The sequence below is a fragment of the Elephas maximus genome, chromosome 4 (genome assembly GCF_024166365.1).
Source record: "Elephas maximus indicus isolate mEleMax1 chromosome 4, mEleMax1 primary haplotype, whole genome shotgun sequence".
NCBI classification, from domain to species: Eukaryota; Metazoa; Chordata; class Mammalia; order Proboscidea; family Elephantidae; genus Elephas; species Elephas maximus.
In genome coordinates, this window is record NC_064822.1 from 9290981 (window position 1) to 9303730 (window position 12750).

General features: G+C 39.0%; 1 protein-coding gene across 1 annotated transcript in view; it reads left to right on the plus strand.

Moving 5' to 3' along the window:
- Positions 1 to 12750, plus strand: part of CREM (cAMP responsive element modulator) — a 477898-nt gene that overhangs the window by 111105 nt on the left and 354043 nt on the right. The gene's annotated exons all lie outside the window — the stretch shown is intronic.

A 12750-nucleotide genomic window follows, 5' to 3' on the forward strand; every position in this document is an offset into this window, starting at 1 on the left:
GTTCTTATCTACTGTCTAATTAGTGAATACCCCTCTCCCACCCTCCTTCCCTCCCCCCCTCATAACCACAAAAGAATATTTTCTCCTCAGTTTAAACTATTTCTCAAGTTCTTATAATAGTGGTCTTATACAATATTTGTCCTTTTGCAATTGATCTGTCCTGTAGGGTCGCTATGAGTCGGAATCGACTCAACGGCACTGGTTTTGGGTAATTTCACTTAGCATAATGCCTCCCAGGTTCCTCCATGTTATAAAATGTTCCACAGATTCCTCACTGTTCTTTATCAATGCGTAGTATTCCATTGTGCGAATATACCACAATTTATCCATTCATCTGTTGATGGGCACCTTGGTTGCTTCCATGTTTTCGCTATTGTAAACAGTGCTGCAATAAACATGGGTGTGCATATATCTGTTCGTATAAAGGCTCTTATTTCTCTAGGATATATTCCAAGGAGTGGACTGCTTGATCGTATAGTAGTTCTATTTCTAACTTTTTAAAAGGAAGCTCGAAATCGATTTCCAAAGTGGTTGTACCATTTGACATTCCCACCAGCAGTGTAGAAGTGTTCCAGTCTCTCCACAGCCTCTCCAACATTTATTATTTTCTGTTTTTTGGATTAATGCCAGCCTTGTTGGAGTGAGAGAAACTCTCCTTGTAGTTTTGATCTGCATTTCTCTAATAGCCAGTGATCGTGAACATTTCCTCATGTATCTGTTAGCTACCCGAGTGTCTTCTTTAGTGAAGTGACTATTCATATCTTCTGCCCGTTTTTTAATTGGGTTATTTGTCTTTTTGCAGTTGAATTTTTGCAGTATCATGTAGATTTTAGAGATCAGGTGCTGATCAGAAATGTCATAGCTAAAAACTTTTTCCCGGTCTGTAGGTAGTCTTTTTACTCTTTTGGTGAAGTGTTCCGATGAGCATAAGTGTTTGATTTTTAGGAGCTCCCAGTTACTAGTTTTTCCTCTACATTCTTTATAATGTTCTCTATACAGTTTATGCCATGTATTAGGGCTCCTAACGTTGTCCCTATTTTTTCTTCCATGATCTTTATCTTTTACATTTAGGTCTTTGATCCATTTTGAGTTAGTTTTTGTGCATGGAGTGAGGTATGGGCCTTGTTTCATTTCTTTGCAGATGGATATCCAGTTATGCCAGCACCATTTGTTAAAAAGACTGTCTTTTCCCCATTTAACTGTTTTGTGGACTTTGTCAAATATCAACTGCTCATATGTGGATGGATTTATGTTTGTATTCTCAATTCTGTTCCATTGGTCCATGTATCTGTTGTTGTACCAGTACCAGGCTGTTTTGACTACTGTGGAGGTATAATAGGTTCTAAAATCAGGCAAAGTAAGGCCTCTCACTTTGTTCTTCTTTTTCAGTAATGCCTTATTTATCTGGGGCCTCTTTCCCTTCCATATGAAATTGGTGATTTGTTTCTCCATCTCTTTAAAGAATGTCCTTGGGATTTGGATTGGAATTCAATTAAATGTATAGATTGCTTTTGGTAGAATAGACATTTTTATAATGTTAAGTCTTCCTATCCATGAGCAAGGTATGTTCTTCCACTTATGTAAGTCTCTTTTGGTTTCTTGCAGAAGTGTACTGTAGCTTTCTTTGTATAAGTCTTTTACATCTCTGGTAAGATTTATTCCTAAGTATTTTATCTTCTTGGGGGCTACTGTAAATGGCATTGATTTGGTGATTTCCCCTCCCATGTTCTTTTTTGTTGGTGTAGAGGAATCCAACTGATTTTTGTATGTCTGTCTTGTATCCCAGTACTCTGCTGAACTCTTCTATTAGTTTCTGTAGTTTTCTGGAGGATTCCTTAAGGTTTTCTGTGTATAAGATCATGTCATCTGCAAACAGAGACACTTTTACTTCTTCCTTGCCAATCTGGATGCCCTTTATTTCTTTATCTAGCCTAATTGCTCTGGCTGGGACTTCCAGCACAATGTTGAATAAGAGTGGTGATAAAGAGCATCCTTGTCAGGTTGCTGATCTCAGTGGGAATGTTTTCAGGCTCTCTCCATTTAGGGTGATGTTGGCTGTTGCTTTTGTATAAATGCCCTTTATTATGTTGAGAAATTTTCCTTCTATTCCTATTTTGCTGAGAGTTTTTACCATGAATGAGTGTTGAACTTCGTCAAATGCTTTTTCTGCATCAATTGATAAAATCATGTGATTCTTGTCTTTTGTTTTGTTTATGTGATGGATTACATTACTGGTTTTTCTGTTGTTGAACCATCCCTGCATGCCTGGTATAAATCCCACTTGGTCATGGTGAATTATTTTTTTTAAATGTTACTGAATTCTATTGGCTAGAATTTTGTTGAGGATTTTTGCATCTAAGTTCATGAGGGATATAGGTCTATAATTTTCTTTTTTTGTGGTGTCTTTACCTGGTTTTGGTGTCAGGGATATGCTGGCTTCATAGAATTAGTTTGGGAGTCTTTCTCCCTTTCTATGCTCTGAAATACCTTTAGTAGTAGTGGTGTTAAGTTTTCTCTGAAAGCTTGGTAGAACTCTGCAGTGAAGCTGTCCGGGCCAGGGTTTTTTTTTTGTTGGGAGTTTTTTGATTACCTTTTCCATCTCTTTTTTTGTTATGGATCTATTTAGTTGTTCTACCTCTGTTTGTGTTTGTGTTTGTGTTAGTTTAGGTAGGTAGTGTGTTTCTGGGAATTCATCCATTTCTTCTAGGTTTTCAAATTTGTTAGAGTACAATTTTTCACAGTAAGCTATGATTCTTTTAATTTTAGTTGAGTCTGCTGTGATATCGCCCATCTCATTTCTTATTTGGGTTATTTCCTTCCTCTCCTGTTTTTCTTTTGTCACTTTCGCCAATGGTTTATCAATTTTGTTGATTTTTTCAAAGAACCAGCTTTTGGTCTTGTTAATTCTTTCAATTGTTTTTCTGTTTTCTATTTCATTTAGTTCAGCTCTAATTTTTATTATTTGTTTTCTTCTGGTGCCTGAGGGTTTTTTTTTGTTGTTGTTGCTGTCTTTCTATTTGTTCAAGTTGTAGGGATAATTCTTTGATTTTGGCCCTTTCTTCTTTTTGGATGTGTGCATTTATTGATATAATGATATAAATTGACCTCTGAACACTGCTTTTGCTGTGTCCCAAAGGTTCTGATAGGAAGTGTTTTCACTCTCATTGGACTCTACGAATTTCTTTATTCCATCCTTAATGTCTAGTATAATCCTGTTTTGTTTTGTTTGAGCAGGGTATTGTTCAGTTTCCAAGTGGTTGATTTCTTTTCCCTGATTTTTCTGTTATTGATTTCTACTTTTACGGCCTTATGGTCAGAGAAGATGCTTTGTAATATTTCAATGTTTTGGATTCTGCTAAGGCTTTTTTTTTTTTAGAATTTTTTTTTTTTTTTTTATTTAAGGCTTGCTTTATGACCTAATATGTGGTCTATTCTAGAGAATGTTGCATGTGCACGAGAGAAGAAAGTATACTTGGCTGCTCTTGGGTGGAGTGTTCTGTATATGTCTAAGAGGTCAAGTTGGCTGATTGTGGCATTTAGATCTTCTGTGTCTTTATTGAGCTTCTTTCTGGATGTTCTGTGCTTTACCAAAAGTGGTGTGTTGAAGTCTCCTACTATTATTGTGGAGCTGTCTATCTCACTTTTCAATGCAGATAGAGTTTGTTTTATGTATCTTGCAGCCCTGTCATTGAGCACATAAGTATTTAATATGGTTATATCTTCTTGGTATATTGTCCCTTTAATCATTATATAGTGTCCTTCCTTATCCTTTCTGATGGATTTAACTTTAAATTCTATTTTGTCAGAAATTAATATTGCCACTCCTGCTCTTTTTTGATTGTTGTTTGCTTGGTATATTTTTTTCCATCCTTTGAGTTTTAGTTTGTTTGTGTCTCTAAGTCTAAGGTGTGTCTTTTGTAGGCAACCTGTAGATGGATCATGTTTTTTAATCCATTCTGCCACCCTCTGTCTCTTTATTGGTGCATTTAGTCCATTTCTATTCAGCGTAATTATGGATAGGTATGAATTTCGTGCTATTATTTTGATGTCTTTTTTTGTGTGTTGTTGACAGTTTCTTTTTCCAACTTAATTTTATGTGCTAAGTAGATTATCCTTATATATTGTCCTTTCTTCGTATTCGTTGCTGATTTTGTTTCTGCTGAGTCTCTATTTTTTTCTTGTATTTTATTTTGATGAATAGGATAGTTCATCTCCTTTGTGGTTACCTTATTATTTACCCATATTTTTCTAAATTTAAACCTGACTTTAATTTCTTTGTATTGTCATATCTTCCTCTCCATATGAAAGGTCTATGATTGCATTTCCTAGTCCCTCTTTATTGTTTTAATGTTGCCTTCTTTTATATAATAACGTTGCTGTTACCCTGTTTTGAGTTTTTTTTTTTTTTTTTTTAATCTTGCTTTGTGTTTTTGGATTTCCCTGTCTGGGTTGACTTCTGAGTGCACTGTCTAGTGTTAGTCTTGGGTTGATACCTGATATTATTGATTTTCTAACCAAAGAACTCCCTTTAGTATTTCTTGTAGTTTTGGTTTGATTTTTACGAATTCCCTAAACTTTTGTTTATCTGGAAATGTCCTAATTTCACCTTCATATTTAAGAGACAGTTTTGATGGATATATGATTCTTGGCTGGCAATCTTTTTCCTTCAGTTTTTTAAATAAGTCATTCCATCGCTTTCTTGCCTGCATGGTTTCTGCCGAGTAGTCCGCGCTTTTTCTTATTGGCTCTCCTTTGTAGGTGGCTTTTCGTTTATCCCTAGCTGCTCTTAAAATTCTCTATCTTTGGTTTCTGCAAGCTTGATTATAATATGTCTTGGTGACTTTCTTTTAACATCTACCTTATGTAGGGTTCAATGAGCATCTTGGATAGATATCTTCTCATCTTTCACGATATCAGGGAAGTTTTCTGCCCACAAATCTTCAACAATACTCTATGTATTTTCTGTTATCCCTCCTTGTTCTGGTAGTCTAATCACTCGTAGGTTATTTCTCTTGATAGAGTCTCACATGATTCTTAAGTTTTCTTCATTTTTTAAAATTCTTTTATCTGATTTTTCTTCAAATATATTAGTGCCAAGTGATTTATCTTCAAGTTCAGAAATTCTGGCTTCTACTTGCTCAATTCTGCTCCCCTCTCTTTCTATTGAGTTGTCTAATTCTGTAATTTTATTGTTAATCTTCTGAATTTCTGATTGCTGTCTGTCTATGGATTTTTCCAGCTTATTAAATTTTTCATTATGTTCCTGAATAATCTTTCTAATTTCTTCAGTTGCTTTGTCTGTGTGTTCCTTGGCTTGCTCTGCTTATTGTCTTATTTCCTTCCTGATGTCTTGAAGGTTTCTATATATTAAACTTTTATATTCTGCCTCTGGTAACTCCTGGAATGCTCTTTCATCTAGAAGATCCCTGGATTCTTTGTTTTGAGAGCTTGTTGAGGTGATCATGGTCTGTTTCTTTATGTGACTTGATATTGACTGTTGTCTCTGAGCCATCTATAAGTTATTGTATTAGTTTATGCTTGCTTACTGTGTTGTAGCTTCTTGCTGTTTTTTTTTTTTTTTTTTTTGGTATGCCCAAATGGATTGCTTGAGTGAGTTAGCTTGATTATTTTCTCCTTTGGAGCTCTGACATCCTGTCCCCAGATGGCTAGAGCTGTTATCAGGTATATCAGTCTAGGAGTCCATTCACTTTTCTTGTATAAATTCAGCTCAGGTGTCCAGGTAGTTGATCATCAAGTATGTGGTATAGGCTCTGTCCTACAGTCTTAGAGGGGCAGGAGTGATTGCTGTAGGTACCGCTATCTGCTGGCAGCAGGAGGTTATGCTCTGAATAAGGCAGGGGGTTGAGAACTGACCCCCGAGTGTCTCTGAGGAAAGTGCGTCCCTGTTCCCTAGAGGGTTCTGCAGATGGACCATGGGCACCCAATGTTTTTTGGTTGTAAGGGCTGGGAGGTACAGTTATCCTTGGACCCCTGTCATGGGTGGCTGGGTGACCTGAGTAAAGCTACCAGTCCTTAGGCCCCTGATCTGAGTAGGTGAGGACCCTGTTTAATAGGGAGAGCAATGTGAAACTTCAAACACCTGCCTCTCCATCACACAGCTGAAACGGTTGGAGTCTGCCAACAAGGGCCTATTCTTCTGAATTAGGCCCACACAGGTCCATGCAAAGGGAAAGGTACTCAAAGTCCACAGACCATTTATGCCTGGACAGGAGCTGCTTCTGTCCTGAACTCCCCTGGTTAGTGGAGCTGGCAAATTATCTTTTCCCCCAAATGCAAATTTTTTCCTTCTCCATGGCCGGTAGGATGGCTGTAGGTGCTCAACAGTGCCTATCAAAAAAAAAAAAAACCCACTGCCATTGAGTCAATTCTGACTCACAGTGACCCTATAGGACAGAGTAGAACTTCCCCATAGAGTTTACAAGGAGCGCCTCGTGGATTCAAACTGCTGACCTTTTGGTTAGCAGCTATAGCACTTAACTGCTATGCCAGGGTTTCCAGTACCTTTCTCAGGCCCAGGGAATTCAGCTGCTGAAGCCGGCTTGGGGGTGGGGGTGGGGGGGTGCGGTAAAATATACGCAAGTATTTAGCTTTTGCCAGGAGAGCCTTTCTCCTTAGGTTCCAGATGTGTGAGTAGGCTGTGTGGCTGGCTGCTTCTCCCTGAGGAAACTGCGGCCGAACGCTAGGACCAGCCCACTGCCACCGCTCCTGGAATGGTGCCTGAGGGTTCTCCGCGATTCAGGCCCAGTAACTCCTCTCTGCTTCTGAACGGTCCCTTCCTCCCCCTGCCCCTCAGTTCGTTTTCTAAGCTTGCCTGTGATGCTCAGGGCTCCTCGTTTGTCATAAATATACTCGTTTTGCTTGTTTTTCAGGTCTTTGTTGCAAAGAGGGCTCGCCAGAAGCATCTGTCTATTCTGCCATCTTGGCTTTGCCTCCTCAAGGCATAACTTTTTAATATAAAAATTGCATCTTTTTACTTTTTAAAAAATTGAGAACAAATATAAGACATACAGTTCAAACTTGTAAAGATACAAAAGGTATGTAGTGAAAAGTAAATCTCCCATCTCTGAACCCAAGCTACCCAGTGCCCCTCCACACTGTTACCAGTTTTTTTTTTTACCTGTTTTCTTATTGTCCAGTCATCAGGGTTGTGCCATGTGGAACCTCTGGAAAGAGACCGAGGGAGCCAGCATGTGTGTTCATGCCCTCAAGTCAACGAGATTGCCTTAGTAAGGGTTGAGTAGTCTACAAAGAGCAGGGCAGCTTGCTGGGCCCACGGGGTATAATAACACTTTGATTTCATCAGTGCCTTCAAAGACTTTCTTCTGAGTTATGTGGAAATATGTACTGAATTATCTGGATGCTATAATCATACAGTTGTGGTAATTAAAATAATTGCTGCCATTTACTGAAGGTTTACTCTGTGCGGGCACAGGCTATGTGCTATGCGTGGCTTTCCACATTTAAAATTCTTACTGATTTGCCCACGGTCAGACAGCTGTTGGAGCTGAGGCCCCGAGCAGGCCCCGGGCAGCACAAGGTTCCCTGTCCTGGCGCTCTCCCCAGCCTGAGTGCAAAGGCAGGAAGCTGACTAGAGAAGTGCTCAGTGGCTATGGCCCAAGTAGGTGGCGGCTGCTGAGAGACAGCTCTGTGGTTCCATTAGGTTTGATTTAGGGATACCCGGCCCTTTCCTGTTCTGAGGTAAAAAACCATGTATTATTTTCTCTCTAGTTTTCAAAATCTCTGATGGGAATCAGTAGAAAATGACTATACAGTTTAAGGGCTCCTACTGAAGTGTCAAAGCTACAGTTGTCCATATTGAAATAGAATGGTAAAGCTTTTTCAAGGAGGTCTGAAAAGGAAACCAAATTTCAGGTTCATTTACTAACCTAAATATTCACAGTTATTGACCAATGGAGAGACTAGAAATACTCAAATTTCCTAACTAGTGTACTAGTAATCTCTCCGTTACTGCAAAGCCTCTATTTTTCCACCAACTGGATTTTTTGTCCCTGTGGTCTGAATAGATGGAAACCCTGGAAGGAAAAACCCTGCCACTCACTGTACAAAACTCCAGCTGGTCTCCATGAGACAATTAAAGGACTCGGAACGCTGCCAGATTCTCCTCGGCCTCACTGCCTTACGAAGGATATTTGACATGTGGCAGGGTGATTTTCTACAGTCAGTGGCTTTTAACAAAGCTTATGATAGGTCTTGCTTTTTGTGTCTGATACTGATCTGAGAAGCACTAACTTATGGCAGACCAGTGTCAGGCGGTCAAGCAATGGATTTTTAAATTTTTCCCTTTTAAAGCACATTAACTATTGGTACACGTCTGAGGAGGTAAATAGCCCAAACAAGGAGGATCTTAATGGAAACAGTTTTTTAGGTGGAGGATAAGGTGAGTGTGCCTATATGTCTATTCTGCTTGGCATCCCACAGATCTAGAATTTTAATTCAGCAGGACTAGGTTATTTGGATTGCTAAGAAGTTCCACATGTGTTAGGGTTGGGCATTACCCAGTTTTCACCTACGTCACGGACGCTCTTGGATGGCTAGACCTAGGCAGCATTTACTGAGCACAGAAATCTGGGTTTACTGTCACATGCACAGCCCTGAATAACAATGTTCTAGTTCTACAATTTCTTATTTTCTCTGAAGCATTTTTTAGTCCCCCAAAACTTCAAAATTGATTGGTTGGTATTTCTCTTCTGCTGTGGACTCTCTAAGTATATGCCAAAGCCATTTTCTCTGCTCTAGTTTAATGAATTATGTTCACCATAACTCTGGAAAGTTTGAGAGTTAAGAATTATGGCAGGAGAGGAGCAATAATTTGACAAGATTTGGAAATCCTATGACTGTAGATTTGTCTCCAGTAGTATACAGGAGGTACACAGTTACTTGCAAATAGAATGAGGTATTTGATGTAGGAACCTTATAAATTACTTCCAGGTCACATATTTTTAGCAAGTAAGTGACTTTACAATGAATCAAGCTTTTCCTGGTAAAGCTGCCAGTTTTGTTTTTGATGGGTTATTTTAGATGATTGGAGGACAGCGGGAAATGAGAACAAGGCATCGAGATTTGCTCACCACACTGCCTGTGGTGTCAGTTGCGGTCATGGCAGGCATCTTCGTCCTTTTTATCTAAACCTGTGATCAGACCGTTGGCCTGAATGGGGGCCAGTTGAGCACGATAATATCACTAGAGGTTATTGACAATACTGAGAAAATAAATGTTTAATCCACTGTGGAAGAGCAGTGGTATTTTCATATTTTAAAACATATACTATATCCTGTTGCTTAGGAGATGCCGAGATGAGTATTTGTCTTCTGGTTATGCAACTTGAAAGATCAACAAAGTGTGATTGGAGATGAAGGCACTGATGGCATTTGGTGATTGCTCAGAGGTCAGATTAGTGACACGATAGTGATAATTAGGATATGTGCCAATGAACAATTGATAAAACTGGGAACTGTAAGAGAATAACAAGAGAATGTTAGAAATTCCAAATTTTAGAACATTAGTACCTTTCAATATTTATTTATTTAAAAAATAAACGTGCATACATACATACTTCTTTGGTCAGTCAGAAATTTTTTAAAATAATTTTATTATGGTAATACATGTATATATATAGCATTTGCCATTGTAACATTTTTAAGTGTACGGTTCAGTGACGTCAATTATATTCAGTATGTTGTGCAACCATCCCCACTATCCATTTTTCAAATGTTTTTTATCATCCCAAACAGAAACTCAGTGCCCCTCAAGTAATAACTCCCCATTCCCTCCTCTCTCCAGCCCCTGTTAACCAGTAATAACTTTTGTCTCCGTGTATTTGCCCGGTCTAGATATTGCATATAAGTGACATCATACAATATTGGCCCTTTTGTGTCTGACCTATTTCACTCAGCATAATGTTTTCTAGGTTCACCCATGTTATCAGAACTAATTGTCCAGCTGAATAATACTCTGTTTATGGATATACCACATTTCACTTATCCATTCATCTGTTGATGGACACTTGAGTTGTTTCCACCTTTTGGCTATTGTGAATAGTGCTGCAATGAACACTAGCGTACAAGGTTCTGTTTGAGTCTCTATTTTCAAGTCTTTGGGGTATATTCCTAGGAGTGGAATTGCTGAGTCATATTGGCAACTCTGAGTTTAACATTTTGAGGAATGCCAGACTCTTTTCCACAGCAGCTGCACCAGGTTACATTCCCACCAGCAATGGATCAAGGCTCCAGTTCCTCAACATCCCCGCCAACACTTGTTATTTTTCCCTTTTTCTGATAATAGCCATTCTGGTGGGTGAGAAGTGGTATCTCATTGTGGTTTTGATTTGCATTTCTCTAATGGCTAATGGGGGGAAACCCTGGTGGTATAGTGGTTAAGTGCTACAGCTGCTAACCAAAAGGTCGGCAGTTCAAATCCACCACGTACTCCTTGGAAACTCTATGGGGCAGTTCTACTCTGACCTATAGGGTCACTATGGGTTGGAATCGGCGCAACACCAATGGGTTTTGGGTTTTAATGGCTAATGAAGCCCTGGTGGCACAGTGGTTAAGAGTTTGGCTGCTCACCGAACTCTTTGGTTTGGTACTGGTACAACAATAGATACATAGAACGATGGAACAGAATTGAGAATCCAGATGTAAATTCATCCACCTATGCACAGCTGATATTGGCAAAGACCCAAAGTCTGTTGAATGGGGAAAAGACAGTCTCTTCAACAGATGGTGCTGGCATAACTGGATATCCATCTGCAAAAAAATGAAACAAGACCCATACCTCACACCATGCCCCAAAACTAACTCAAAATGGATCAAAGACCTACATATAAAATCTAAAATGATAAAGATCATGAAAGAAAAAATAGGGACAATGCTAGGAGCTCTAATACATGGTGTAAACAGTATACAAAACATTACTAACAATGCACAAACACCAGAAGAGAAACTAGATAACTGGGAGCTCCTAAAAATCAAACACTTATGCTCATCAAAAGACTTCACCAAAAGAGTAAAAAGACAACCTACAGACTGGGAAAAAATTTTGGCTAAGACATATCCAATTAGGGTCTGATCTCTAAAACCTATAAGATACTACAAAACTTCAACAACAAAAAGACAAATAACCCAATTAAGAAATAGACAAAGGATATGAACAGGCACTTCACCAAAGAAGACACTCAGCCAGATAACAGATACATGAGGAAATGCTCACAATAATTAGCCATTAGAGAAATGCAAATCAAAACTACAGTGAGATACCATCTCACCCCAACAAGGCTGGCATTAATCCAAAAAACACAAAAGAATAAATGTTGGAGAGGTCGTAGAGAGACTGGAACACTTGTACACTGCTAGTGGGAATGTAAAATGGTACAACCACTTTGGAAATTGATTTGGTGCTTCCTTAAAAAGCTAGAAATAGAACTACCATATGATCCAGCAATCCCACTCCTTGAAATATATCCTGGAGAAATAAGAGCCCTCACACTAATAGATGTATGCACACCCATGTTCACTGCAGCACTGTTCACAATAGCAAAAAGATGGAAACAACCTAGGTGCCCATCAACAGATGAATAGACAAATTATGGTATATTCACACCATGGAATACTACACAACGATAAAGAACAATGATGAATCTGTGAAACATCTCAACATGGATGAATCTGGAAGGCATTATGCTGAGTAAAATTAGTCACAAAAGGACAAATATTGTATGAGACCACTATTATAAGAGCTCAAGGCTTAAACACAGAAGAAAACATTTTTTGATGGTTACGTGGTAGGGAGGGAGGGAGAAGGGAATTCACTAACAAAACAGTAGACAAGAATTATCTTAGGTGAAGGGAAAGACAACACACAATACAGGAGAAGTCAGCACAACTGGACTAAACCAAAAGCTAAGAAGTTTCCTGAATACAATCAAACACTTAGAGGGACAGAGTAGCGGGAGTGGGAGTCTGGGGACTATGGTTTTGGGGACATCTATGTCAATTGGCATAACAAAATTTATTAAGAAAGTGTTCTGCATCCCACTGGTGTCTAGGGTCTTAAGAGCTTGTTAGCTGCCATCTAAGATGCATCAATTGGTCCCAATGCACCTGGAGCAAAGGAGAATGAAGAACACCAAAGATAAAAGGAAAATATTAGCCTAAGCCACAAAAAGGGCCATATAAATCAGAGACTCCATCAGCCTGAGACCAGAAGAACTAGATGGTGCCTGGCTATCACCAATGACTGCCCTGACAGGGAACACAACAAAGAATCCCTGACGGAGCAGGAGAAAAGTGGCAGAATTCAAATTCTAGTAAAAAGATCAGACTTAATGTTCTGGCTGAGACTGGAGGAACCCCAGAAGACGTGCCCCTGGACTCTGTTAACCCAGAACTAAAATCATTCCTGAAACCAACTCTTCAGACAAAGATTAGATTGGACTATAAGACATAAAATGATACTCATGAAGAGTGTGCTTCTTGGTTCAAACAGATACACAAGACTAAACGGGCAGCTCCTGTCCAGAGGTGAAATGAGAAGGCAGAAAGGGATAGGGGCTGGTTGAATGGACATGGGAAATCTGGGGTGTAAAGGGGGAGTGTGCTGTCACATTATAGGGATAGCAACTAGGGTCATATAACAATGTATAAATTTTTGTATGAGAAACTAACTTGAGCTGTAAACTTTCACCTGAAGCACAATAAAATAAAATTGTTT